General features: G+C 42.4%; 1 protein-coding gene across 2 annotated transcripts in view; it reads left to right on the forward strand.

The window, feature by feature from the left end:
- Window positions 1-15,446, forward strand: part of B3galt5 (beta-1,3-galactosyltransferase 5) — a 42,924-nt gene that overhangs the window by 6,688 nt on the left and 20,790 nt on the right. The window contains exon 1 of one of the 2 annotated variants that reach the window (XM_029470840.2): window positions 537-795. The exons of the other annotated variant lie outside the window; for it this stretch is intronic. The gene's annotated coding sequence lies outside the window, so the exon portion shown is untranslated. Of the gene's footprint in view, window positions 1-536; window positions 796-15,446 lie in introns of those variants that run through there. 2 annotated transcript variants of the gene reach the window in all.

The raw sequence follows: 15,446 nt of genomic DNA on the forward strand, positions 1-15,446 counted from the left end.
ATATGGGCACATAAATACATGGACATGTTTCAGGCCAGAGAAAGGTCTGGTGTCTTCTGCTATTCCAGCTAGTCTCTTTCCCTTGGTTCTACCAACGCATCCTTTCCCACTTGGCCTGTGGCAGAGAGCAGTACCCAGCACCAGTCTCTTAACTTTCCTGTGCCTCAATTTCCAAACCTGCAACACGGGAAAATGAATTGTACCCTTGTCACTGCCCAAGTGAATAGGATGCAGTCACATTCCCATGAGGTTCTTTGACCTTGCACAAATCTTTCTTATGAGAATTCTCGCCCTGCCTCGCCCCCACCCCCGGAGCGTCGTGGTCTTCCGGTGGTTACTGGGTGTGGGAAAAGCAGGACCCTGCGGTTTGGCCTGCACCGCCAGTAAATTCAAAGTTAACTTCAAGACTGTCCCCTGGGAGGGCCAGAGCGCACAGCCGGCAGCGGCCCTAGAGGATCTGAGGATCTGCGCAAATGCTGGTGCCAGGGAAGATGCTCTGGCCAGCGCACTCGGGAGGCGGGACCTTGGCAGCCGGTTCCTGCTGCTTCTCCATAGCGCAGCAGCTCGCAGCTCTGTGGTCCAGGGACCCAGGCTCTGACTAACCGGCCACTGCTGCGCTGCGGGGAAAGTGCACCTCCTCCTGCCGCCGAGCACCTATCACAGTCCCTAAGCGCATTGCCGCGCGCTCCTCCCACTTGCAAATGCCAGTCCAGCTTGCGGCTGCCCTGGCCTGGACAGAGCCTTCGGCCGCCTGCGTCCCCTGCTCTGTCCCTTCTCAGCTCCAGCAGGACGACGGTAAGGGATTGCTGCGGGAGGCGGGGGCGCGGGGCGCAGGCACTAGAAACAGCAGGGCAGGCTGGCATCCATGTGTTCTTCCTGTAAAATTAAGGCAGAGATATCACGGAGCTTGATGAGAGCTTGGATTCACTGACAGAGACTTGTATATATTCCACACCGAAGGAAGTTGTGCTTCTGGGTGGGTAGCAGCGCACACATAAATGAGGGTTACACATCGATGGACACAGCACAGGATTCAAAAGAATAGCCCGAGCTAGAGAAAATAACATAAATCAAGTCAAATTCTAAAGCCAACTCCGAAGCATCCTGCTGCAGCAGCTCCTGCAGTGTGTGGGCCCAGGGCTGAGAACAAGAAAGAAAAAAGCCTTCTTCTCAGCCAGGGGTGACAGTCAGGGATGACAGCCAGAGGCTGACTTCCTGGGGTGTTCTTCTGGTCATGGGAGTGCCTTGGGCTTGGTAATCAACATTTTCTTTGGGGGTGAGTTGTGGGTAGGGGTTAGATGCGATATGATATGATATGTGTGTGTGTGTGTGTGTGTGTGTGTGTGTGTGTGTGTAGGTTTTAATGCACTGGGGTCTGGGGAAAGGTCTTGCTCCAGTCAGTGTTGGGCTTTTATCCATTTTATAAATGTAGGAAATTCTTAGTTCATGGCTGAGTTATATGCATGTTTATTAAGCTCATTCTTGTATAATGAAAATTTTCAGTTAAATTATAGCTTTGGGCAAGGAATATAGCTTTAGTGATACAGTTGCCTCTGGACATGTGGGAGGCCCCAGCTCAATCTTCAGAACTGAACAAAACAAAACAAAACAAAACAAAACTGTCTGTGTTTAATTTGTCCATCAGCCATCCATCCAGTCTTGTATATGCTCTGTCTAACTGTTCCATCTCTTCAGTGTCTCTTCTTTAAAACAAACAATCAAACAAACAAACAAACCCAGTTTGAGTAATATGTGCATTTGGTTTCAAAGAGATCATGTCAGAATTGACTGTTTTCTGTTACCTTCAGTTTGTGTCTAATTAAAAAATAAAGTCTGATTTTTGAGGGAGAAGCTCAGGACAAGGTTGATGACATCAAGTCTGAGAAGTGACCCTGAGGAGCAGGAAGGGGTCCCCTTCCCCCTCGCCCAGCTTGACCCAGACACTTGTTCCTTTCTGAATGTCCCTCTGAACAGATGCCCCTTTCTTGTTGGTTTTGGGCAGGCGCTCTGAATAAACCTGGGCATCTCTGAGTTGTGAGATGGGTGAGATGTCCCAGCATGATGTAAGTCTCCTTTCAGCAGGGTCTCCTTCCGTTTCACTCTCTGGTCTCAGGAGGTAGGCAGGGCAGGTTCAGAGGATCCTAGAAGGGCCTCCAGAGAGCAGTCTCTGCTTCTCTGGGCTTGGGCTTGGCCTTTGGTTCTGAGCTCAGAAACTTGCCATCCGTTTGTTGTGCTATTTAACTGGGCCTCTGATCCCATTTCTCCTGGGTTTTCTGTCAGGACTAGATCCTGGTCCAGAACATCCACCCACAGTTCCAGTGTCCTGGAGCAGCTGCTTGCTGCAGGGCATCCTCTGTCCCTAGATAAGTAAGTTAAGGTGCGACCCTTGCTTGGTCCTGACAGAACAAACGCTACCATGTCTTCTCACCTGACTATGAATATCAGCTGTCAGGAGTTCACTGCATTGGCTCCACCCTGGGTTGGGTGAGCTGAGTGTGGGCTTGCGTGCGTGCCTGTGTGTTCACGCTGGGGTGGGGTTGTAGGAGAGGAAGGTAGAGGTGAGAGTTGAGGAGTGGCCTCTGGTACACACAGTTGGTCCTTCTCCTTTCCAAATTTCAGTCTACCCTCTGGCTAGGCTTGGGTATTTCACTCCATCAGGCTTTGTGGCTGTCTCCAGTGGGTTTACACAACACTTTTCTTTACCTCTGGTAAGGGAACTGTCTGAGCCAAGCTACAAAGTAAAAGAGTGGGTGAGACAGGTGATAGAGATTCTGGGGAGGCAACACAGCTCTCAGTTTAAAACCAGGATCAGGAGATAATGTGATCAGATTGAACCCCGAAACAACTGATGACCAGCTGTCCTGCCAGGTGCACAGGTTTCAAAGATTAAACCCTGGACACTGAAAACCACAGCCTTTGGCGCTAGCTATTACGTTAGTTCATTTTCCCAACTGTCCAGCTAACGGAGGGTGGGGTGGTAATGTTCTAGACCAGTTCTCTCTGGTCTAGATGCCATGTTGACAAAAATGACCCAGGTTTCTTATAATTTTAGTAGAGTAATAAAAACACACCTGTCCAAATTAGGGAGTGAAAGAGGAAGCACCCTGACTCTTGGAAATCTGCCCCACTCTCATGACAAACTCTGATGCCAGCATGCATGTCACACCCCTTATAGCAGTCTGAGTAAGTGACCATCCAGAGTGCACATCTGCTCTGGGACAGGATAAGACTGCTGTGGGGTACTGAAATTTCCTGCTGGCTTCCAGAACTGGTTTGTCATTTGTAAACCATACCTGCAGATTCAGCTACGGGTGAGAAAACTAAAGAGCTTTTGAGGAAATTGTATAAAGTGAGGACATGACCACTCGGAGGTACGGTTGGAGGGAAGGTTCTTGTTGTAGATGTGAGGGGGAGTACAGCCCGAGGCCTCTGGAAGCATCTGGAGCGGGGAGAGAAAGCAGTAGACTAAACATGACCAGTAGACTGAACTGGGCCATGAGAGGAGAGAGGTGGAGGGGAGGGCGAGAGAGGAGAGAGGAAGAGAGGGGGAGAGAGGAAGAAAACAAGAGAGCAAAAGTAGAGAAGAGGCAGAAATGACAGAGCTATAGGGGAATGGGAAGCTGGGGGAAGGGAAGCCTATGAGCTGAAGAAGTTTAGGGTAGTAGCTCGGGTTAGAAGAGCTGAGTAGTCGCAGGTACTGAGAGAGCCCCGAAGCCAGCATGTGGTTTGGTAGGCTCATAGGCATTCCAAATAGCCATTTGTTTGTTTTGGCATTTTGTTTGACAAAAAAACCAAAAAACCAAAAAACCAAAAAACCCCCCCCAAAAACAAAACAAAACACCTTTGAGTTAAAAACCAAGATCAAGGGTTTAAAGATACCAACCAGACTTTTTAAAAATTGCCTTTATTTATTTATCTATCTATCTATTTATTTATTTATTTATTTTTACAATCCAATTGTTACCCCCTCCTGGTGGTCCACCCTCCCACAGTTCCACCTCCCATTCCTAACCCCACCCCCCATCTCCAAGAAGATGTGGAGGGTGGAGGGGCTCCCCTGTCAGGCTTCCCCATTCCCTGGGGACTCAAGTCTCTCTAGGGTTAGGCACATTTTCTTTCACTGAGAACAGACCAGGCAGTCTTCTGCTGTATATGTGTTGGGGGTGGGGTGCTTGTACCAGCTGATGTGTGCTGCCTGGTTGTGGCTCAGTGTCTGAGAGATCTCAAGGGTCCAGGTTAGTTGAGACTGTTGGTCTTCCTATAGGGTTGACCTCCTCCTCAGCTTCTTCCAGCCTTTCCCTGATTCAACCACAGGGGTCCCTGTATTGGTTGGGCATATCAGTCGTTTGCTTTCAATTAGACTTTTAATATCTGATTTTAAACACTGTGCCATATCCCCAATAGGAGCTAGAAGTCATTTGGGACTAAATAGCGTTAAAAATGTAGTTGATCATTTCCGTATACTCACAGAGAAACCCAGGAGCTTTAACCCTGTACTTTGGTTCTCTCCTTTGACGCCATAGACCAAGTGATTCTCAACTGCCCTAATGCTTCAACCCTTTAATACAGTTCCTCATGTGGTGGTGACGCCCAACCATAACATTATTTTCATTGGTACATTTTGCTACTGTTATGAATCACAGTGTAAACATTTGATATGCAGAATATCTGATATGCAACCCCCTTAAAAGGCTCACTCAACCCCCAAAGAGGTCAAGACCCACAGGTTAAGAGCCACTGCCATAGATGCTGTTAATATTACTTCTCTGAGTGCATGTGAGGACTAGATTGTCCCATCTTTCCCTGGGCCTCTAGTGACAGTGATTATTGAAGCCATCATTTACCTATCATTCTCAAAGCTCTGCTGAATTTTGCTTGAGTATGGAAAGAATAAAAAGCTTCTCAAATAATAAAGTAATTGACTTTTCAGGGTCATTGTCAGCTGGTATGACACAGATATTTTGGGGCATGGTAGAATGACTAAAATAGTGGACAGACTTTGGGGTTCAGTGGTGAATGAGCAGAACTGGGGTTTGTACTCTCTACCATGAGCTTTTGATTCTGTGTCCAAACTTCCTTTCCAGGATCACTGTCCAAGTCTGTCTATAGTCTTTCTTGCGAGACCTCATTTCTTTGTTCCCTGAGGGTGTTTTAATTACCATATGTTAGCTCTGCAAGTCCTCTTTTAATCTCCTGGGTCTCTCGTCATTTCCTATGCCCACTGTGTTTTGCCACCTGAGTGCTGGGTGTCTCTGGAGAGCAGTACATTTATTGGGCTCACCTTTGATCCACTTCTGTGAGTTCATTCTTCCAGGTTATCTGTGCTGCCGGTCTTGTTTAACAAAGGACAGGCTACCTCGTTGGCTGTCTCTGTAGGTAAAAGTTAAGTTGACCGTTCATTATTGCTTTCCAATTATGTGGGTCTTAATTTGACTACTTCTCAGAGTTTTAATCGAGTCCCGAGTATCATAATCTGCTTCTTGTCTCAGGCTGTGAAAAAAGGGGACGAGGGAGGCATCAGGCTGCGTGGATAATAATCACGACCGGCAGGTTGCTTTTTCTGGAATTTTACTAAAACCAGTTTTCAAGGCCAGGGAGGAATCACGTTTATTTTTCTTAAAATGGTAAGAATTTTAAGAAATATTTCAGGCATATAGAGAAGTCAGAGAGCAGAAGACAAGCTGTGTGTGTGTGTGTGTGTGTGTGTGTAAGTGTGCTTGGGTGTGAGCTTGCTCATGTGTGAGCATGCTTGTGTGTGGGTGTGCTCTTGTCACATGGGTGGCACCTGCTTGTTGCTTATGAGGTAAGACTGTAAAAGTGAGCTGGTTGGAAGGCATTGGCCTTCAGGTCTCTTTGAACCTTTTGCGTTTTCTCACTGGATTCTTCCCCACCCTGTGTTGTGTGTGAGTTCATAAATCTACATGTGAATCTGCATCTCACATTGCCACCATCATGCTTTTGAAATTCACGATGTTGAGGTACAGTGCTAATTTTTTGTGCTCTCATCGCTACTGCTGGATCTTTAGATGTTATTTTACATTTTCGTATCAAACACAGTTGTAGTCATTCCTGGTCACTTATCTCTTGCACACCTATTTAATTTTTTGTAGATTAAGGATCCATTCATATTAGCACAACTGACTTCTGGGGCATGTTCGTCTCCTTTGGTCCTAGATCTGGAAGGATGCTATTTGGGGGATGGTGGTGCACTAAATCTCACTCTCACCAACCACATGGTTCAGCAACTCAGTGCCCGGTTCCCCTCAGCTTCACCAACATGTAGGATGGTTAGATCTTTGCATTTGTACTAATAGAAAGATTAGGAACTCAGTCTCACTGTGTTCAGTGCATTGACCTGATTCTAGAACAGCTGGTTGTTTTCGTTTACATATAAGTGTCTGGTTTATTTATCTATGTAATTATCCTCTGTCGATTGATCTATCTCCATCTTCTAACTGTCTCTCTGTTTATCATCCATATTTTCTTGTCTATCATCTGTCCATCTACCATCTATGATTGATCACTTGTCTATTTTCTATTTATAACATATACCATGAATCTATTACTTAATGTCTATCTGCTGTATCAGTTAACCATCAATCAGTTTGTGTAATCTAGCTATCATCTATTCATCTATCACCTATCAGGCATCTGTCATCTATATATGTCATTAATCTATCATCTACTATTTATAATCTATGTAATTTACCTATCTTCTATTGTATATCTTTTTGGTATACCTATTGTCTGTCATCTGTCTTCTAGTCATAACCATCTACTATTTCTCCATTACCTACCATATACCTATTGATAATCTATCATTTACTATCTCTTGTCTATCCCTGTGTCTATCATCTATCAATCATCTATTACTTATCATCTATTATCTATTTATTATCTATAGACCATCAATGTATCTATCATCATTAACTATTATCTATCTATCTATCTATCTATCATGTCATCATTATCTATCATCTATCATGTATTTTTCTATCATCTATTTATCACCTATCATCATTATCTATCAACCTGTCATTTATCTATCTGCGTATCATCTATCTACTATCTACCTACCTATGTATCTATCATTTATCTATGTATCATCTATCTTTCTGCTATCTTTTAATCTATCTTCATCATCATCATCAATCTATCTATCTATGTCTCTTTTTTACTGTGACCAAATACCCAATAAGACAGAAGCAAGTTGAGAGGAAGAACTGAGATCACAGAATAGAAGGTAGAGTCTATCACAGAGGGGTAGCATTGAGTCAGAACCCACTGCTTTCTGTGTCAGCAGAAACATAAGGTGAGTCGTTAAATCACACAAACCAGGGAGTATAAAGCTTAGGCAAGAAGGAGGCCAGGCTACAATTCTGAAAGGCCTGCAGCCACCGTCTCCAGCCATGCTTTCACACCAAAGGGCCCATTGTCTCCCCAAACAGGGTCAGAAGCTGAGGACCAAGCATTTTATCCTCAAAAGTCCATGAGGGACATTTCACATTCAAAGTATGGAAGTCTGTCTGTCTGCCTACTGCTTGGGATTCTTCCGTGAGTGACCTGTTTGTATCTTTTGTATATTTTTTATTTTGGATGTCTCTTCTTATTGGTTGCAGAAGCTCATTAGAGCCTTCGTTTACACTGGGAACACTTCTTTCTGGTCTGGGGCTTGTACTGTCATATTTTGTCTAACCCCACTTTTTAGTTTTTACTTTAATCAAATTTGTCAAGTTTTTGTCTGTGGTTTGTGCTCTGTCTTCAGAGCGTCTTTCCAGGCTATTTTTGAAGACAGTCACATTGTTTTCCTTATAAAAGTTGTAAAGTTGAAAAGGTTTTAAAGTTTGGGCAACTTTCCCTACATGAGAAAACCATTTGGGTTTTTAACGTGCCTTGAGTTTGGTTTGAATCATTTGTGAGGTCAGGTGTGGCTTTTCTGTGAGAATAGCCAGTGGCCTCAGGTGTGACTGTTTTCCTAGTGATGGGCTGCCACCTCATTATAAATGTGCAGATCTGTTTCCAATGTGTTTATTCTCTTTTTATTGGTTACCGTGGTTATGTAAGACACAAACATCTTAATCTAGGATTTACACAGTAGAAACTTGTGGTGGGCAAGTAAGTCTTAGGTCAAGGTTCCAGGATGGCTGGCTTCTGGTGAGGTCTCTTTCTGGTTGCAGACTTCTACTTTCTGTAACTGTAAGGGGTCTGACATTTCTCTTCCTTCTTCTAATCACTCAATTGTATTAGGGCCCCACCCTGAGACCTCATCATCTAACTTTTCATTAATAGCCTGAAGGCTCTGCCATATTGGGGCCAGAACTCCAGTATGAATTTTGGGGAGACACCATTTAGTTCTTAGCATTAGCCTCTTTGCCTGTACTTCCCTTATGTGTTCTTGACTCAGTGGGTGACTGGGAGGATTCACAGGCATCACGTTTCCCTCCGTTTTTCTTTGTAATGTGCTGCTGATCTATTTTTGTCCTCTACATAAATTTCAAGTTCACTTGTCAGGTTGAATTAAAAATTTTGTCAATTTTCAGGATTGCTCTTCTGTCATGATGTAATTTGTTGATTTCAGAGCAAGTACAACACTGACGATGATGATATTTAGCTGAGGCTGGCCTTAGACTTTAGATTCTTCTCTCTTAGGTTCCTTAGTTTGGGGATTATAGTTATGCACCACAGAACCTGGCTCAGCATGATGAATTTCCAGACTCTTTACATTTTGCGCAGTGTTCCTGCTGATATCATTTTGACTTGGGATCACAGCCAGAACCCCATGTTGTTCTTGATTGTCATGTCCTTTGCCACATTCGCTCTGTAAGTGTCTCAGTCTTTGTCTCTCATGGGTTTAACATATTGGGAAAGGCCAGGACAACTGTTTCCTGGAGTATCCTTCAGTTTGAGTTTGCCTGACATTTCTTATCATTAGTGTGAAGTTATGAATTCTTATTAATAATACCGTAGAGGCTTAATAAACTAGCCATATTCTAATTGGTATACGTGCTCATATGTATTATGTCTTTAAATGTAAAAAATACATTTTACTATCTTTTATTTCTCTGTGTGTGAATGTATGTCATGTGTTTATACAACTGTGGGGGCCGGAAGAAGGCATCAGATCCTTTGGAGTCGAAATTAAAGGCAGTTGTGAGCTGCTCAACGTGGGAACTGGGAACCAACCGAGTCCTCTGAAAGAGCAGGAAGTGTTCCCAACCACGGGGCCATCTCCCCAGCTCCTGTCTTGACTGTTTGAGGACAGCTGGTTATATTAGCTGTTTTGATTATGAATACAAAGAGGAGGATACAGCTTCTCCAGCCTTTAGGAGTTAGCATGGACATATGACTTCCCTGACTGATGAGAAGGGAAGTGAATTGATCTGTGCTAAGACATCTCATGCTGGTGTCTGATTTTCCCAGTTGTCCTCAGTCTGTTGGCATAATCACACGTTGATATGAATATGCTGTAAAAATCAAAATAGTACAAAATGATAAACCAGCGTGTGAAAGCCAGTTGCTTTCAAGAGCAGCCTGGTCACCTCAGGGATAGGTCTCAGAGATCTGAGAATCGCTTCTGAGACAGGCTAGCCTAGTCAGTCTGAGATCAGAACTATATTGACTGAAAACAAGCTTGGGCTCTCATTTTCCACTTATTGTATTCCTTATTCATTTTTTTCCTGGTCTTATTGTGTTGGCTATGGCCAGAGAGTGAGATGGTTAATGGAAGCAGCCATGATAGACACTCTTGTCTTGATCCTGACCTTGATGGCAATGCTTCTAAGTTTCACTCTGAAGTGCAGTGTCCATGTTAAGTTTCTGATGGTTACTTTTTGTCAAGTTAAGAAGTTTCCTTTTTAGGGCTGGTGAGATGGCTCAGTGGGTAAGAGCACCCGACTGCTCTTCCGAAGGTCCGGAGTTCAGATCCCAGCAACCACATGGTGGCTCACAACTATCCATAAGGAGATCTGACTCCCTCTTCTGGAGTGTCTAAAGACAGCTACAGTCTAAAGACAGCTTACATATAATAAATAAATCTTTAAAAAAAAAAAGAAGTTTCCTTTTTAAAATGATGAATTAGTGCTTAAACTTATTGACTCATTTTTGATGTATCTTTTTTCCCCAACAATATTTTGTCCCCTCCCCCCCAATATTGTCACATAGTGTGTTGTTTCTTTTCAACCCACACTCACACATAGTGTTGTTTAGAGATGTTGCTTTTGTGGTTACAGTTTGCTTTTCTTTCTTTATCCTTGACTGCAGTTGAGTGCTTGTTTATTGTTTTCTTTGGTTTTTGTTTTTTTAAAGACAAGGTCTCATGTAGCCTAGGCTGGCCCCCAAATAGAAAGGTTGATCTTGAACCCCTAATTCTCTTTCTTCTACTTCCCAAATACTGGTGTGCCACCATACCTGGCTATTGTTTCTTTGAAATCATATATATATAATATATATAAATTATGTAACATTTATTATTAGCTAATATTAATTGTATAACAGAATATATTTTAGTATATGATACATGATATATGATATAATAATAAATATTATATACTCTACATTACATACTTTATCATATATGTATTATATAAATATTATATAATATTAATAAAATTAAAAATATATTATATATTAGAAATATATATTCTAAGGGATATACACATATATATCCCTTAGAATGAAGACAGGTTGACTTTTTATTACAGACTTATTGTCTCATTGTTCTTTTTTTTAATCCAAGTTTTGTTTCTTGTTCAGCAAACTTTATAGGTTTATAATTTGCTATAAAGTAATTTCAGATTTGGAATTTATTGATAGAGTTAATAATAGTATTCTCATGGAAGCAGTTTTTAAAATTTTCTCTGCAATTATAAATATTTTTCCATAGAGTTTCCTGACCTTCCTTTATACTTCCCTTCTGAAGACAGAACTTAAACTTATATGTAGCTCATTTTTCCAAGTCTGAAAATTTTACTTTAGTCTTTTTTAAAAGTCTTAAATTTCTTTTTACTTCATAGGTTTTTGTAGTTGTTGTTGTTGCTATTTTTACTTTATGTGCACTGGTGTTTTGTCTGCATGTGTATTTTGTGAGGGTGTGGGATCTCCCAGAATTGGAGTTAAAGACAGATTGAGCTGCCATGTGTGTGCTGGGAATTAAACCTGGGTCCCCTGGAAGAAAAGTCAGTGCTCTTAACCTGTGAGCCATTCCTTCATTCCCTTAAATAAATTATCGTAATTCATTTAAAATACGTCCTCTGAGGCATTGGAGTGAGTAGATTCCTCTTTGCCACATTTTCTTCAGCTCCATTCTCTACTTTTTTGTTTCCTGTTGGATATTTTTCACCCTCTGGTTTTTCCTTACTTTTCTGTTGTGCGATCTAGAAACAGTGTTTCCATCTGTTTGCTGTTCATCCTGGATTCCAAGCCTCTGTTTTAGCCACATATAATGTACAATTTGGTGTTTACTTTAATCAATAAGAGATCTCCTTGCCTTATCTTTATCTCCTAGAGCTTGGTAAGTGTGAAGATGCAGTCATTTCAATGGACATAAACTGAATGTAATCATGTATTTGATCAATTGCTATGCTTTTCTTCAGCGTTTTAAGTGTAGGTTATTTCCACTTGTTTAGTGTTAATTTGATGCTATCCTTCTGTCAGAGACTAAGATTCTGCGCCTGTGGCTTCCATCAGATGCAATCAGCTGTTACACATACTGAACAGAGGAAGTTATGGGATGGAGAGGCAGAGTGGCTGGTGGGAGAGGGAACAAAGAGTTGACCATGTGCTGCCTTTTGCTGGAAGCTTCAAGGCTGTTCTATTTCCCAGCAAGGGCAGAGGTGTCCGAGATGAGGCTGGAACTGATCCCCAAACAATGATCACAAGAACCCTAGGTACAAAAGAGGCTGTGACACATTTTATAGCCAGTCCATTACAACAGACTCACCCCAAACAACCTCTAGCCACCTTTTAGCCATTATCCAATTAAATGTAGACATTAGTATAAAGTTCAATATATAAGCCATTAGGAAAATCAAAAACAATAGCTGGTGAGCCTCTTTAGTGTGCTGGGTCGCTTTCTTAGAGGCATTGTTGCTTTTGATGTAATTTCCGGTTTTTTATTGGTGACCTTGACAATCTGGCAAGGGCACAAAGATCAGAAAAACTCAAGCGAGTCTTGTCTGTGTTCTTTGTTGTTGCTGTTTCGGTTTTTTTGAAGTCGGGGTCTCACTCTGTAGACCATACTGGCTTGGAAGTCGTTACTGTGTAGTCTACGCTGGCCTCAAATTTGGGCTACCCGTTGTGTCTCAACTTCCTGAAAGCTGGGCTTGCAGGCGGGAACCACCAGAGCCTAGCTTCTGTCAGCATCTTAAGGAGTCTGAAAGCTGGGGTAGTGAAAAACGATTTGAAGAGTTGAATGCACTTGCTAACATACAAGCCCAGCGACGTGCACTGTAGCACGTGTGCCCACATCATACACATATAACAATTGTAATAATCACAATTCCACATCCTTTTCTAGCTTCTGGAGGTGCCAGGCATGCATGTGGTGCACAGACATACAAAAAAAGAATAGAATGGAATTCAAACGAAACAACAGCAGCAGAAACCTCCTTTCTTTCCTCCCTCCTTCATTCCTTCCTCCCTCCCTCCCTTTTTCCCTTCTTCCCTCCTTTTCTCTTCTTCCTCCCTCCCTCCCTGCTTTCCTTCCCCTCTCTCCTCCCTCCCCCTCTCTCCTCCCTCCCTCCCTCTCTCCCCCCTCTCTCCCCCCTCTCTCCCTCCCTCTCTCTCTCTCCCTCTTCTTCCTCTCTACTCTCCCTCTTCCCTTCCTCTCTCCTACTGTCTAGGGACGTTAATTTCAAACTCAAGATCTTCTATTCCTGGTTTCCCTAGTGCAGGGGTTGTACTCCATCCCTAGGATCGATTTTCTTTCTTACTAAGGAGTTAGACGTTTTGATTTTTATGAAGTTTATGTTTATGATTTTTATGTTAGTTGCTGCCTCGTGACCAGGATGACAGTCCACTGCTTAAATGTGATGTGGTTGTGCTGGTGTGTGGAGGTATATGTAAAAACAACGATGCCGATTTAAGCCGAGAGCCACTAGAATCTGGAAGGTGTGCTCACAACGCTCCAATTTTAGCATAAAATTAAGGTTTTTATTCCCTCAATTATTTATTTATTTTTGCATGTGTCTGTGTGTCGTGTGTGTGTTTCACATGTGGGTGGGCAGAACAGAAGTTGATGTTGGCTGTTTTCCTCATCTACTCTCCATTTTATTTTCCTTGGGTGGGGTCTCTTGTTGAACTTGGAGCTCAAGAATTTGGCTACTTTTTCAGAGGACCCAGGTTTGATTCCTTGCACGCACAAGATGATTCACAGTCATTTGTAACTTCAGTTCTCGGGGATCCTGTAGGTAGTTAAGGATCCCCTGTCTCTGCCTCTCTGGTGTTGGGAAGACAGGTGAGCCACCATGCCCACCCAGCTTTTATAAAGGTACTAGAGATCTGAACTCTGATCGTTAAATTTCTTCAGCAAGGTCTTTATCCATTGAGCCACCTCCATATTTCCTCAATCAACTGGCTTTTTAAACAAGTGGAATTATATATAATAAAATCAGTAGACAAAATTACGACTTTGTGTTTTCATGGGAAAACAGTCCCAACTTGTTCTGTGTCAGCCAACACGGAAAGCCAGACACCTGTGGAAATATAGGAGGCTTCTTTCTACTAAACAGGAGGACTTTCTAACAAACCTATCAATGTTTAACAATTTTTAACAAGGTTGTAATATGTATTGCATGTTAGCTGTGAATCATTTCACAGTAAAATCTGTAGATTTCCTGGCAAAGTCATCTCCAGAGCAGGCCGTGTGTTTGCAGCCAGACTTGGAGTGATGTGAATGTGAGAAGCTAAAATCAGATTCAAAAGAAATCCAGATGCTGGAGGGGACAGCCTTGGAGTCAGAGTTCTTTGTTAATCCTCTTTGACAAGTGTTCCCTGCCATCCAACTCTGAGAGTTAAGATAGACACCAACATAATGGTGATATTCCTGGGTAGAATTCCACCCAAGCCTGCTGTGGCCCGTGTCACTAAGAAAGCGTGAGAGAGCATGTGGCAGAAACACAGACAACAATGTACAAGCTGTGCTGACTTTTCTGACCACAAAGATTGTCCCTTGAAAATGGCTACTGTGCTTTTTTTCCATGAAAAGGCTGAGGGATGGATTGCTGGGTTCAGGGGAATGGTCATCTTGGTTCAACAGAATGTGAACTTAGCAGACTGGTGTTCCCATCTACTGGACTCCACGAGGGCTTGCTTTGGCAGTCATTCTTGTGCTTTGGTCCCATGGTAATGAGGGAATCACGAAAGCAGTGATGATTCAACAGTCGTCTTTACCATCACTGTGATAAGGTAGTCCCAGGTTGAAGGGAAAGGTCAGTTTAAAAGGGTGACTTCATATTATGACATGACATTGACTTCTCTGGCTTGGTAAGTCTTGAACTGAGATCTTGGCACAAATAATATCTGTAATCAACACAGAATCCATGTACAAATACAATTTTAAAATATGGTTCTAGAATAGTCTATTATATTTTATTTTCTTAAATGGTTTACAGAGACATAGCTAAGGCTTCTATTTTAAGTTTTCAGAAGTCCCTGTCTTTTTCTTTGATGCCTTGTGCATACTAGATAAGTGCTCTGCCACCAAGTCATACCTGGTCATTGCATTCTCGTGTGTGAATGAGGAACACTGCAGGGACCCTGTTTTTCGTTTTGTTTTTTTGTTTTTTATATAGAGTTATATGACACTAGACACGATGTTTGCAGAGAATAAAGCTTGTAATTCTGAAATCAAACTTCACAATGTGCAGATTCTTTGTTTTAAGGCAGTAGCTACTCACATGTGCCAAGTTCATCTTAGTTTCAAAATCCCTCTAATTAATGTTTGCTTTATTCTGTAAACACATTCTTATAACCCAATATAATCTTCCTTATTCTAAGCTTGAAGACACAGAGGCTCAAGGTTTTAAGAAACTTGATTAAAGTCAAACAGGATGGTGTAGTTAGAGGAGCCTCAGGTACACTCTCTCCTAACATGATTAATAAAATGAAGGACTGTCTTTGTTACTTTTGCTATGATGAAGCGGTGCCATGACCAAAGCATTTGAGAGCTTGCTTATAGTTTCAAAGGTGAGTGAGTTCATGACCATCATGGTGAGGCAGCATGGCAGTAGGAAGGCATGCATGCATGGTGCAGTGGCTGAGAGCTTATATCTTAACCTCAAGTTGGAGGTAGAGAGAGATAGAAATAGAGATAGATGGATGGACTGATGGATGGATGGGTCAATAGATAGAGAGAGAGACTAGGCCTGGTGTGGGCTTTTGAAACCTCAAAGTCTATCTCATGTGACACTGTTCCTCATCCTTACTGAAACAGTTCCAACAACTAGGGA

The sequence above is a fragment of the Mus caroli genome, unplaced genomic scaffold (genome assembly GCF_978045245.1).
Source record: "Mus caroli unplaced genomic scaffold, Mus_caroli_1 scaffold_17, whole genome shotgun sequence".
NCBI classification, from domain to species: Eukaryota; Metazoa; Chordata; class Mammalia; order Rodentia; family Muridae; genus Mus; species Mus caroli.